At 37.3% G+C, this 14,031-nt stretch overlaps 1 pseudogene; it reads right to left on the bottom strand.

Annotated features, from left to right (window-relative positions):
* Positions 1 to 208: 208 nt before the first annotated feature.
* On the bottom strand, positions 209 to 13,791 carry LOC122048817 (annotated as a pseudogene).
* Positions 13,792 to 14,031: the final 240 nt, after the last annotated feature.

Below are 14,031 nucleotides of genomic sequence, written 5' to 3'. Positions count from 1 at the left end.
TGACAAAACTACACTTATGGCAACAGCAACTAATCAAGATTCAAAACATGTTGGGCTTTAACACTAGATAGCAACGAAGCAAAACTTCAAAAGGCAAAATCTTAAGCCCCGCGGATGTTTCCGATATGAGAGTTATGTGGAGTCTGATGACAGCTGAAATCATTGGATTCTTCGTGGTCTCTAAAAGATCCTACTTTTTCAACTTGAACTATGTGTTGGATGGGAACACTGTGCCACGGTGATTGAAGATGATGAAATCCAAGTTGGCTGGTATGGACACAACCTTACAATTCATTTTACTACCGATTTATTATAAGCATCGTAGATAAATAACAAATAGCTATGTTACTAAGATTCCGGCACGAGCACCGAGATAATGGTCGATCCAACTGTCCAACACAATCATTTTTTTCTAAAGAAATTTATACGTGATTAATAGAGATATACAGTAGATATATAGGCTATGTTTGTTAGAATGTATTTTGGCTTGTAATATAATTAGGATTATATTATAAAGTTGATTATTTTATTTGTTTTAATTTTAATAATGTAATCTTGATTATAAAAGATAGTGAAATTTTATAATCTGGAATATAAAACAAATACTATGTAATCTGATTATATTACGAGGTCGCAGTTTAATCAAAATTTGAATGTCGAATATATCCCTACTTAGCCATCGTCAGTCGACCGCCCATCCGCCATCGCCCGTCGCCGGTCGCCGACCGCCGCTGCCTGTCGTCGACCGCCGCTACCACCGTCTGCCGGCCGTCGGTCGTCGGCCGTCGCCGACCGCCGCCACAGGTCGTCGACCACCGCCACAGGTCGTCGACCACTGCCGCCGGTCGCCAACCGTCGACGGCCGCAAGCTCCGACAGAGGTGCAGCGATCGTTGGTAGAAGTCGCAGAATATTTTTATCATTTTATAATAATATGAATTATATTTTTATAAAAAATAATTGATATCAAACAAAAGAATATAATCACCCTTGTAATCAAAGATTACATACATTATATTACCAAACATAGTAATATAATCAAGATTATATTACAAATTCGATTATATTACACTTAATCAAACGTAATCATAGGATGTACAATCTCATGAAATCCCCTTCTTTAAAAAAAAGAATACAAACACCTTTCATAGGAAAAAAAAAAACCTGATTTGATGCTGTGCCTTTCCCAGAATAAATGCACTATCAATGAAAGGCTTTTAGATTGCCTCCACTTGATCGAAAGACTCCTATCCTATGGATGATCCAAGCATTTTCGTGGGATCCTAAGGTGACGGAGAATTATCTATCGATACAACTGATAACACACAATCCTTAATTCAACAGAAGAATTATTGACATGGGAAATTAATTTGGGTTGAACATCAAGAGATTTGAAACGAAAATTAAGATGTTGCAGTAGTAGAGTAGTGGAGGAGGGGATGTTTCTTAGTCACATGAAACTATCATGTACCACTAAGCGGATTAAATAGGTTTGGATGTGATACTATGGCAAATGAGTATTGGAAAGAAGAAATAGATTTCTTGATGTTTCATTCATAGTACATGAATGAGATATTTATATCAGAAATATGAGACTCATTCTATTACAGTTACGAGATCAATTATATCCAAATATGGTGCTAATTATCCAATAATTACAGAGAATAAGTCTATCTAAAATATGGGGAAAATCTCCTACAATTCTGAAAAATAATTTTTAAAAAGATATGCATTTTGATACTTTCTCTACGGCAATTTCTGTTTATATACAAGGTATTTAAGTTCATAAAAATCTAGATTGGTCAGGAAAAGTAATATCTTGCAATCTAGTTGAAGGAAAACACCAAACTCATGCTAGTTCCACAAACTAATACTATTTCATAGTTAGAGTAGTGAATTTTATCTCAATATTTCAAGACGATAATGTTAGATAATTTATGTGGACTAGCATAATTAATAGGATGTTATTGGGCTTAGCTATAATGGGTAGGCTTGGCTCATTATTTCCTAATTTCTGCAGAGACTCCTACTCCTAACCCTTATTTTAAACGTGGATTGTCGTCCCATTGAGATGAACACGTACTTTTGTCGACTCGGGTGATAGGAGCAGTTCCTCTCTATTTTTTCCTCTCTATTGTTTAGGTTTCTCTCACAGAAACAAAGATGAACTCATCGACATCTTCTGCTCCAGGTAATTTTTTTTTTTTTAACATCTAATTATATCTATCGTGTTTTTCCTCATTTGTCATATCTTGAATTAGATTTTGTAGATTATCATTTGGTATCAGAGCAAGGTTAACTAATTCTAATATGACAATGAGTTTTTCCTTCTTCAATCAATTCTTTTCCCTAAATTGATTTTGTGATTTGGAGAAAATCATCGCGTTGCGATTTGATGCATCTCCGGCCATTGGGCGAGTTCCTCCGTGACCTTCATGAAGAACATGATTGCCTTCACATCACTTGTATCTATTCATATAAATAATATGATTCCCCTTTTGATATTTTCCTGACAGCAGATTAAATATTTAAACGTTTATTAAACAGTAATTCACGATCGAATAAATATTTAATATCATGGCTTTCGTCAACATCGTATTTATAATTATAACATAATTATAAATCTTAAAAAAAAATTAAAAATAAATAAATAAATAAATTATATCGTGCGCATTTAGCACGGCGCTTGATGGAAGAACCATCTTCTTCAGTTTTAACTGCAATAGTCCACAGAATAATTTAAAAGAAGTCTTTTAAATTTAAGACCAATTTTGTATTGTTGTTGATATTTTTTTCATAGTTGTGAGCTCGCCTTCGCGAGACGGATTATGATAAAATATTATTGTTGGAAAATTGTTATTAATGTGACATTAGGAATTATTTTAATAATGCACTTACCCTATCGGTTTGTCTTTATTGATATAGTTCTAATGATTGGTAATTATATTTTAAAGTTTTCAATATCCTTTCGATATTAACTTTAAGAATATAATTATTTTATGTGATGTGAGAATTAATTTATGCATTGTAATTCGGGAGCCTTCGGCGGGATTGCATTTGCATGAGATAACTTTATTGTGGTCATAAGCTCTATTTCTTTTGTTGGATATGCTCGACAATAATCTCCCATTAATGTTTAAATTCCAACTTTGCCTATGAGTATGAACTCTTTACCAAAGCTGAATGGAACCAATTATGAGGACTGGGTTGACTCTGTTAAGTTATTCCTTGCCATTTCTAATGTTGATGCTGCCCTTACTGAGAATGAGCCTGATGTTCCCACAACTGAATCTTCCGCTGCTGTTATAACAAAACATGAAAAATGGGCTCATTCTAATAAAGTATGTCTGATGACCATGAAGTTCACTATGGATAAGACCATCAAAGATAATGTCCCTGAGACGAATAGTGCTAAGGAGTTTCTTGAGTCTGTAGGCAAGAAATTCAAGAAATTTGATAAGACGGAAAAGGCTTCATATCTTTCATTACTGACAAAGACTAGATATGATGGTGTGTCGGGGGTTCGTGAGCATGCTATGAAGCTCACCAATTGGTACAACACGTTGAAATCCATGAAAGTGGAATTGGGAAGTGATTTTTTGGTCTGGCAAATATTGGACTCTCTTCCTTCTGAATTTGATATTCTAAAAACTTCTTATAATGCACAAAAGGAGGAATGGACTATTGATGAACTTGTAGCCATTCTTAATCAAGAGGAGCAAAATATGAAGAAGGGTAAGGCTCAAGTTGTTCAGTTGGTTTGTCATAAGAGTAATGACAAAAAGAAAAAATATTTTAAGAATAACAAGCCTCAATTCAAGAAAAAATGGAATGATAAATCAGGACCTTCTGTAGTTCATGAAGATAGTGAACCATCTAGAGTTAAAAAGAGATTTAATGGCAATTGCAAATTTTGTGATGTGTTCGGGCACAAACAATCTAACTGTTTTAAGTTTAAGAAGTGGCTAGAGATGAAGCAGAAGCAAAAGCAAGGTATTCGTCTCGCTTTAGTGTGCTTTGAATCTAATCTTGTAGATGTACCTTCTCATACTTGGTAGTTAGACTCTGGCACAACAATTCATATTGCAAATTCTGTGCAGGAGCTCAAAACCAGGAGAAGGCCAAATGAAGGGGAGGTGTCTGTTGCAGTTGGAAATGGAATGAGTGTCAAAGTAGAGCACATAGGAATAGTTGTTTTGAAATTAAGTGGTGGACATGAGTTGGTTTTGCAAGATACTGTTTGTGTACCTGCTATGAGAAGAAATTTGATTTCAATATCTGTTTTGGATGATTGTGGTTACTCTTTCCATTTTGGTTCAAACAAAGTTATCATATATTTTGCATCTGTTATTGTTGGTTATGGTGTCAAGTTGAATAACATGTATATGTTAACTCTTGATCCTCTTTCTACTGAACAACGATATTCCAATATTAATAATGTTGTTGGGCAAAAGCGTGGAAGAGCTATTGAGAACTCTTCTATGTTGTGGCACAAGAGGTTGGGACATATATCCCGAGAAAGGATGGAGAGATTGATCAAGGAGAATATTCTTCATAATGTGGACTTCTCGGATTTCAATACTTGTGTTGATTGTGTAAAGGGTAAGTGATAACCATGATTTTGCTACATTATTTTAATTCATAATGCATATTTTTATTGGACTATTCACAGCATAATCTCACATTTAGATTGCATTTCATAATTTGCATGTGATCTTGGATTTAATTGTAATTAGCCTATTTTCATGGTATTTTGGTGCTAATATTTGTTTATTATTTTGTAGGCATCAAAAGGGTCATGGACCCGATCAGATTGGACCACACTTGGGCTCAAATCTAGGGCAAAATGAGGCGATCAAGACCTGGATCGATTTGGACCGTCCGTTGAAGATTGGAGAGATCTGGGCCATCCGTCAAGCATCTGGTCCATCCGACCTAATGAGGAGTAGATCTGGACCGTAGATGAAGATCAGTACTGTTGGATCGGATTTTAGGTTATTTTCCACCGTTGATCGAGATCCGAAGTATCTCAGCCATTGGATCGAATCTGAGGAGATTTAAAAGGCCGCGTGAGAAGCTACGGTGCTGGGGGCTCGGCGTGTTCGCGATTTTGCTACAATGCCATCTTCTTCTTCCTTGCGGCGCCGCAGTTCCCATTCCAATTTCCCAATCCGGTGGCTTCTTCTTCTTCACCGACGACGACCACTGAGCTCCGGCGTTCATCTTCCGAGGGCAGAGAGCGATTGAGGAGGTTTCCAGATTGCGTTTTGGGGTCTGTTCCATTGCCGCGTACCTGATTGAAGGGAGGTCTCCCGATCGGCATTTTTCGCATCCACCAGAGCTTCAGGGAGGTTTCTCGGGAGCTACTGATTTCTTTCCAACCGTCATTCCACAGCGAGGTGAAGTAGATCTGATCAATTTACTTAGCTTTGCAAATCACAGAACCTTTGCTCTGTTTCTTCGGATTGTGAGGTTACCAACTGGATGTGAGTTGAAAGGAGGTTTCCTGGATCTGTGAACGTTCTCTGGTAATAGCTGGAAGCTCGGGAATTGTTTGTTGGGTGCTTGAAAGGAGGTTTCCGAGAGCACTTCTGTTTTGGAGGTTTCCTGGCAGATTGAAGAAGATTGCTACGGGATTTGGTTGAGGAATGTTTAGGGTTTTTGTTTTGTCTTTATTTTGTCTTTGATTTGTCTCAAACTAGCTCAGATCTTCAGATCCGATTTACTTCTTTTCCATTTCATTTTGTTTGAATTTCTTATGCAAAAAATCCATTTCTGATTTTCATTTGCAACTCTGATTCTCTTAGGTTTCTGCAATTTCATCACATTTAGATACTAACTTAGTTTGTAATCTGACTCTTATTTAGTTAATTAATTGTAGCTAACTAATTAGGTTGCAATCTAGTGTTTGATTTAGTGTTAGTTTTAATTCATGGAATTAGCAAATCCCTTATTCTGTGCAACTGAATTGCTGTGACTAAGATTAAGTTTGAATATGAATGGAACCTTGAGTTTTTAATTGTTTACCTCCAATATGTCTTGTTAAATAAGGGTGAGAGTTGAAGACTTGTTATTTAAGCTTGATTGTTTAGGTTAATTGATTGTGAATTAGATGGAGTCCGATTTCTACAAGTGTGTTTGAGTTTTGGAGTTTACTTGTTACTGTAATTGTTAATTAAAAGAATTGATTCCATAATGCTTGATTGAGGAAAAAGCCTAATGAACTTTGTTGATATGAGAAATCGATTTGAATTAATTCTAGAATTAACGCACACTAACTAGTTAACCTTGGAAAAATACGACTCGGGACTCGTTACTACAATACTTGTTTTAATTTTAATTGAGTTCCAATCTTTATTAATTTGGGGTGCCTTGTGACATGCAAAAAGGCCGACACCAGTAAGCTTACTGCTGGAGTCAGAAATAATAGAGTTGCAAGGAGTGAAGGAATACTGCAGTTGATTTATACAGATATCTGTGGGCCAATTACTCCCATTGCTCTAGGAGGATATAGATATTTTATTACCTTTATTGATGATTTCTCAAGGTTTGGCTGGATTGATTTGTTGTGTGAGAAATCAAACTCTTTAGATGTCTTCAAGAATTTTAAAGCTGTTGTTGAGTTGAAATTTGGCACACAAATTAAGAGTGTTAGATCTAACAGAGGTGGTGAATTTTATGGAAGGTATACTGAAACTGGTAGGAATCCTGGCCCTTTTGCAAAGTTTTTACAAGATTGTGGCATTGAGGCACAATATACTATGCCTGGGACTCCGCAGCAAAATGGTGTTGCTGAAAGGCGAAATCGTACACTCATAGAGATGGTTAGATGTATGCTTAGCCATTCAACTCTTTCTGATTTTCTATGGGGAGAAGCCATAAAGACAGCAACTTATATTTTAAATCATGTACCAAGTAAGTCAGTTCCAAGGACTCCATATGAACTTATGACAGGGAGAAAACCTACTTTAAAACATTTTCGTATCTGGGGTTGTAAGGCAGAAGTTAGGCTCTACAATCCAGAAATAAAGAAGCTTGATTCTAAGACGATTAGTGGTTTCTTTGTAGGATATTGTGTTGGCTCTAGGGGTTCTAGATTTTATTGTCCTAATCATACCACTAGAGTTGTTGAATCTGATCGTGCTGTCTATTTTGAAAATGATTTAGAATATATTGTAACTCAGGAGCCACGTGTTGTTAGCTTCGGAGAAGAGCGCGTCGCTATTCCTGTACCCATTGCTCTTTTGCCTAATTCTATGCCAGACGTTCTCACTCATGATGAAACCATAAATTCTACTGTTGGTGCAAATGTTGATCTGCATGTTGATCATGATGTTCAGAATCCTGATGTTGTTGTGCCTCAATTAAGGCGATCTGAGCGCGTTCCCACATCTACTGGATCTACTAGATTTAAGGATTATGTTGTTTATTTGCAGGAACATGAGTTTACTAGTGTTGGGGATTCTGACCCTATTACTTTCTATGAAGCCATTTCTGATTCTCATAGTTCACAGTGGTTGATTACTATGGAAGATGAAGTAGCTTCTATGCAAAAGAATAATGTTTGGGATTTAGTGGTATTACCCGAAGGTTGCAAATCAGTAGGTTGTAAATGGGTCTTTAAGACTAAACGTGATGCTAAAGGTGAGATAGAGAGGTACAAAGCCAGACTTGTTGCTAAAGGGTACAACCAGAGAGAAGGCATGGACTATAAAGAGACGTTCTCTCCTGTCTCTACCAAAGACTCTTTTCGTGTTGTGATGACTTTAGTTGCTCATTTTGATTTAGAGCTTCATCAGATGGATGTTAAGACAACATTCTTAAATGGTGATTTATTTGAGGATGTCTATATGGATCAACCTGAAGGTTTTGTTGAAAGTGGTAAAGAGCACATGGTTTGCAAATTAAGAAGATCCATTTATGGTTTAAAACAAGCTTCTAGACAATGGTACTTGAAGTTTGACCATATTGTAAGTTCTCTTGGCTCTGAGGAAAATGCAGTTGATCAGTGCATTTATCTAAAACAGAGTGAAAGAAAATTTATCATTCTTGTTCTTTATGTTGATGACATTCTTTTGGCCAGTAATGATGTTGGTTTTCTGAATGACACTAAACAAATGCTTACAACTCATTTTGATATGAAGGACCTTGGTAATGCATTTTTTGTTTTGGGCATTGAGATTCATCGTGATAGATCTCGTGGTATCCTTGGTTTGTCTCAACAAGGGTATATTGATAGAATTCTGAAGCGGTTCAATATGCAATTTTGTAAGCACCGTGCTGCGCCCATTCAAAAGGGTGAAAAGTTATCTAATGACCAGTGTCCTCAAACTGAAAGTGAAATGGTGAATATGAAGAAAATTCCATATTCTTTTGCAGTTGGCAGTCTTATGTATGCTCAAGTTTGTACACGTCCTGATATTGCTTTTGTTGTGGGCGTACTTGGGAGATACTTGAGTAAACCTGGCGTGGCACATTGGCAAGCTGTAAAACGTATTTTGAGGTATCTAAAAGGTACCAAAAATTATATGATCACATATAGGAGATCAAATCATCTTGATGTAACAGGTTATTCTGATTCTGATTATGGAGGTTGCCCAGATGATCATAAGTCCACATCAGCTGGATATATATTCATGTTAGCTGGAGGAGCTATCTCTTGGAAAAGTGCCAAACAAACTCTTACAGCTACATCAACCATGGAAGCAGAGTACATAGCTTGTTATGAGGCCACATGTCAAGCGATATGGTTGAAAAATTTTATTGCTGAATTTGATTTTGTGGAGAGTATCTCTAGGCCTCTCACTATATATTGTGATAACTCTGTCGTGGTGAGTTTTTCTCTCAAAAATAAGAGCTCAAAGCGGACCAAACACTTTGACACAAAATTCATGTTTGTGAGAGAGAAGGTTCAAGAGTTTAAAACTTGTGTCGAGCATATCCCTACAGAGCTTAATATTGCTGATCCTCTAACCAAAGGCATAACTGTTAAAGCTTTTGTTGACCATGTAACCCGTATGGGTGTAGTAAGGCCTTTTGATATTTTGGGTTAGTGGGAGTTTATGCTTATGTTTTCTTATGACCTCATATTTATAATATTTGAGACATTGAACAATATTGAGATATTGCTCAAATAATAACTACTGTTGTATATATATTGTGATGGCATATTGTGTATTGTGGAGACATTTCGGACCCAGTCTCAATTTTATTGTTATTATATGACATCTTGGGCAGATGTTTGGGTCATTTTACTAGGAAATAACATTTTATTCAAATTTTGGCATGTCATTTTGTTGGGCTTTCCCATTTATCCATATTCTATTTTGTTGTTGGGTCACAGGATATAAGTATCTTACAATGCATGATATCATTATTCCTTCGAATGTGATTTTCTGTATTATTAAGATGCTTATAGTTCCATTTTGGACCTTTTCGTGTTATGTGTTGACTTATTTTGGCATCTTATTATGGTCACATATTGTTGATTAATCTGAATGTATTATGCTGTCCAAGTGGGAGAATGTTAGATAATTTATGTGGACTAGCATAATTAATAGGATGTTATTGGGCTTAGCTATAATGGGTAGGCTTGGCCCATTATTTCCTAATTTCTGCAGAGACCCCTACTCCTAACCCTTGTTTTAAATGTGGATTGTCGCCCCATTGAGATGAACACGTACTTTTGTCGACTCGGGTGATAGGAGCAGTTCCTCTCTATTTTTTCCTCTCTATTGTTTAGGTTTCTCTCACAGAAACAAAGATGAACTCATCGACATCTTCTGCTCCAAGTATTTTTTTTTAACATCTAATTATATCTATCATGTTTTTCCTCATTTGTCATATCTTGAATTAGATTTTTCCTCACTTGAAATATTGAATTTTATCTCAATATTTCAAGACGATAATGTGCAAAATTAGTTGGAACTGGACAAAATAATGACATCAGAATTTGAAAAGAAAACATAGATAAATTTTTCTTCTGATTCGTGACTGTAGTAAAATACCTATTTTCTTCAGAACCCGGATGTATTGATTTGAATTTTGACGGAGATGCAAGAGCAGCCCACATGCTTAAAGCTAATCCCAATAGTAGTTTAATCACAACCTAAACAAATTCCAAAGGAATCAGAACAAGCAGCCGAAAGTAAAGAAATGTTGAAAATTTGAATGGAAATCAAGAGGTGGAGGGAGAGGACTCTATTGTGCATGGGAACTTTAGTTCCCCATTGGTAGTTCAAGAGCTAGTTGGTTGGTTTATATTATTACACATGTATGTACAATGTGAAAAAATGCATGGGAAGAGGCTCTCTCTCACGTGTGGATGCGTAGGGGGTGCAAATCCAAGACCCAGATTAGTAGATTACACTAAATCAAGTTGACTCGTGTACGAGTACGATCTGCGTGCGTCAAATGTTGGACCAGGGTAAAATTTGCCCAAGCGGATCAACCAACATTTTGTCACATGAACATATTTATTACTTGCTCAGGTGAATAATGTATGCATTAATTGATATTAATGGTGTATCTGTAACATCTTCTAACATTTCGATCTCGATGGTAATGGCAGTAAATGACCTCTAATTGGTCATTTAACACAACCAAAGGAGAGGTGCTCCTATATAAGGAGGATAGATCTTGAGCAAAACACAAAGCAGCGAAAGCTATAGGAAAGACCCAAATATCCATCCACCTGTGTTCCCCTCACTCTCTTTCTCTATCGTACACCTGCTCGACATAGTTACCCGTGATATCAATCGGGTACCTTATCAATTCACCGTGATCCACCCGCGCTTGGTAACAATCATGGTCTGGCGCTGTATCCGGGGAAATAGATTACCCGAGAGAATCTCGAAGCACAACTGGAGGTGAAACGAATCTGTAAACGCAGGCCTCAAAGTCTCAGTTTTCGAGCAATCGGGAATCTTTCCCGACTCGACATTTTCATTTCCCAACTCGATGATTCATGTGGCTTGCCTCCCGACCCGGCATCCACTCAGGAGCACTCTATTCCTGACTCGGTTGCACTCGACATCAACTCAGGTAGTACTGCGATTTCTGTTGGAGTAATTTCTCCAAGTCAATGTTGACTAGTTTGACTAAGCTTGAGTCTTGATGTTTGAATTTTGATTTTTGACAATATAGGGAGGTTGCAGGTGCAATTGTCCGTTCGGGGAGATTGTTAGTGTAATTGCTGATCAGACCAGGTTGGTGTGAAGAAGAGTCAAGTAGGTCAAGGATGATCAAACACTTGACCAGCAAAGTCCTAACCGAAGGTTAGGCAAGGGAAAAACCAACAAGATGGTTGACAGAAGAAGAAGAAGAGTCGAGTAGTCAAGGTTGACTAGATACTTGACTAGAAAGTCTTGGTGAGTGAAGTCAGACAATTGGGAAGTCCTGGTGAGTGAAGTCAGGTTATTGGAAAATTCTGATAAGTGAAACAAGGTGAAAAACCCTAGTGAGTGAAGTTAGGTAAATAAAAATTCTGGTGAATGAAATCAGGTGAAAAACCCTAGTGAGTGAAGTTAGACAGTTGGAAAATCTTGGTGAGTGAAGTCGGGTGAAAAACCTTAGTGAGTGAAGTTAGGTGAAAAATCCTAGTGAGTGAAGTTAGGTGGCGAAAAGTCCTGGTGAGTGAAGCTAGACATTTGAAAGTCTAAGTGGGTCAAAGCTGACCGAACACTTGCACGAGGCGAAAAGTCCAAGTGGGTCAAAGGATTGACCGGACACTTAGCATGAGGAGAAAAGTCCAAGTGGGTCAAAGGTTTGACCATACACTTGGCACGAGAAGAAAAGTTCAAGTGGGTCAAAGGATTGACCGGACACTTGGTGGAGAAGTCTCAGTAGGTCAAGGTTGACCGGATGCTAGGCAAGGAGGAGTCCCAACATGTCACGTTTGACCGGATGTTGAGTAAAGGAACCCTAGACTTAGGTTTGAAAGTTAGGATTTGGTAATCGATTACCATAGTTAAGCGATTAGGGTAATCGCTTAAATCGTTCGATCGTGGAAATAGAAAGGGTCGTAATCGATTACGGCATACTTAATCGATAACGGTAATTGATTAAGCATGTTTTCGCGAGTGCATAGAGAGATTAATAATCGATTAGGAAGGCTTTAATCGATTAGGATAATCGATTAAGTTTCAAAAAAATAGTCGTTATACAGGTTATTGATATGGTAGTCGATTAAGGAGAGGCTTAATCAATTAAGGCGCCAACAGAAACCCTAGAAAAGAGTTTTTCGTGCACTGTTTCATTTAGAGTTCTTGCTTAAAGTTTCACACAACTTCACACCCGTTCTTGGAGGCTTAGAGAGAAGTGTTACTGCACTTCCAAGTTAATCAAGAGGTGTCTACAAGCAAGAAGTAAGAAGTTAGGGTTTCATTTGTTGTAAATCTTGTAAGATTTTATATTGTATTAGCTTCTTCTTATATTTTTGTGTGTGAGCTTGTACGAGGCTTCTACGCCTTCAGATTGTTTCCAAGAATGAGCTCTTTCATAGTGGATGTGTGAGAGATGGTTGAATCCTTGGATTAGTCATCTCGTTTGAGGTGGATATCAAATAAATCAAGGCATTAGCATTGCTTCGAGTCTATTCCATTGCGAATCATCATCGAAGCGAGTGAGTTATTCACACCCTCCTCAGCTTCGAAGTGTCCCAACAACTTCTTCTCAGCCGACTCGGCACTCATACTCGACACTCAGAGTTGGTGATTCAGCAACACTTGACAGAAACCAATCCCGATACCAGCTTGAGATCATAATAGATAAGTTTAAATTTAGGTTTTGTCAATTTAGAATATTTTCCCAATATCTCCGGCAACAAGATTATCCAACAAGAGCATCAAGTGCTTGATTCAAAATCACAGATCCAAAACATACATATATGATTGTGAATCTTACATTCGTTGGAGGACAAGAGAATTCTTCCTCAACGATCTACAGCATTCCTCTATCTACATCACATATCGAAAAGCGAAACAAGCGAATGAATCAAACCATGAGATCCAAGACATCGTACAAGAAACAGTATTGCCTGATCCACTCAGTAACAGAAAATTATGAGGGGGATGATAAATTTGCTTTTTACACTCGATGGTCGCGTAGCCAACGTGAGAAAGGAGGAGGCCTTTGAGGATCCCCACCATGAATCCTTCATGCTCTTCTCGCTCTCACTCTCGATCTTGATCTTGCTGATCTCGAGTGCGAGAGTAGGATTTGGGATTTGGGGGAGAATCGAGGCAGCGATTCGACTCGTTACGCTGCAGTGGTGGAGTAATTGTCGGTTGGATCGATCGACTTGTTGTATTTTACAAAATTAGACCGGGTAATGTCAGATTGAACCATCATTTTCGTGAAATTGCATTTTTCTCTTAAAATTTGTCATTTAAAAACACTATCATTTTTAAAACATAACAATATCCTTTAAAATTTAATAAATTAAGGCTACGATAGACATAGGATTTTATTTCATTTGTGATAGAGTGAGATAAACTCGATCCGCTTACTTCCGAGCTAGTCTAGTCATGCTATTGAGTCATCATTATTCGAGTTACACTTGATCCAATTGAGTCGAGACCGAGTTGTCGACCAGGCCCGGCTGAAAGCATAGGCCAATAAGGCCTATGTCTAGGGACCTAATAAAATTAGGGCCTATTAATATTATTTTTTAAAAAATATATTTAATAATTGAAATTTAACTTTAATTAGAACTTCTATTTCCGCTTCGATTTCCATGCACAATAATATACATTGTATCGCCATCAATCAGTAATATACATTGTACCGCCATCAATTGAAATTGCCGCTTCGATTTCCTACTGTGCACATGGTACAACTATCTATTGAAGATTGCCGCTTTGATTTCCATGCACAGTAATGCACTGTACAACCATTATAAAACTACCACTACATAATTTGATTTGCTCATATTTTCATTCTCTAAATCTCATCCTGCTCATATTTTCATTCTCTAAGTTTCATTCTCTGTAATTTGTATTTTTTTTTGTTCCTCATCGTCTCACGGTGATTC

The sequence above is a fragment of the Zingiber officinale genome, chromosome 2B, assembly GCF_018446385.1.
Source record: "Zingiber officinale cultivar Zhangliang chromosome 2B, Zo_v1.1, whole genome shotgun sequence".
NCBI classification, from domain to species: Eukaryota; Viridiplantae; Streptophyta; class Magnoliopsida; order Zingiberales; family Zingiberaceae; genus Zingiber; species Zingiber officinale.
Note: the sequence above shows the minus strand (reverse complement) of the source record. Positions and strands in the feature narration are given on the sequence as shown.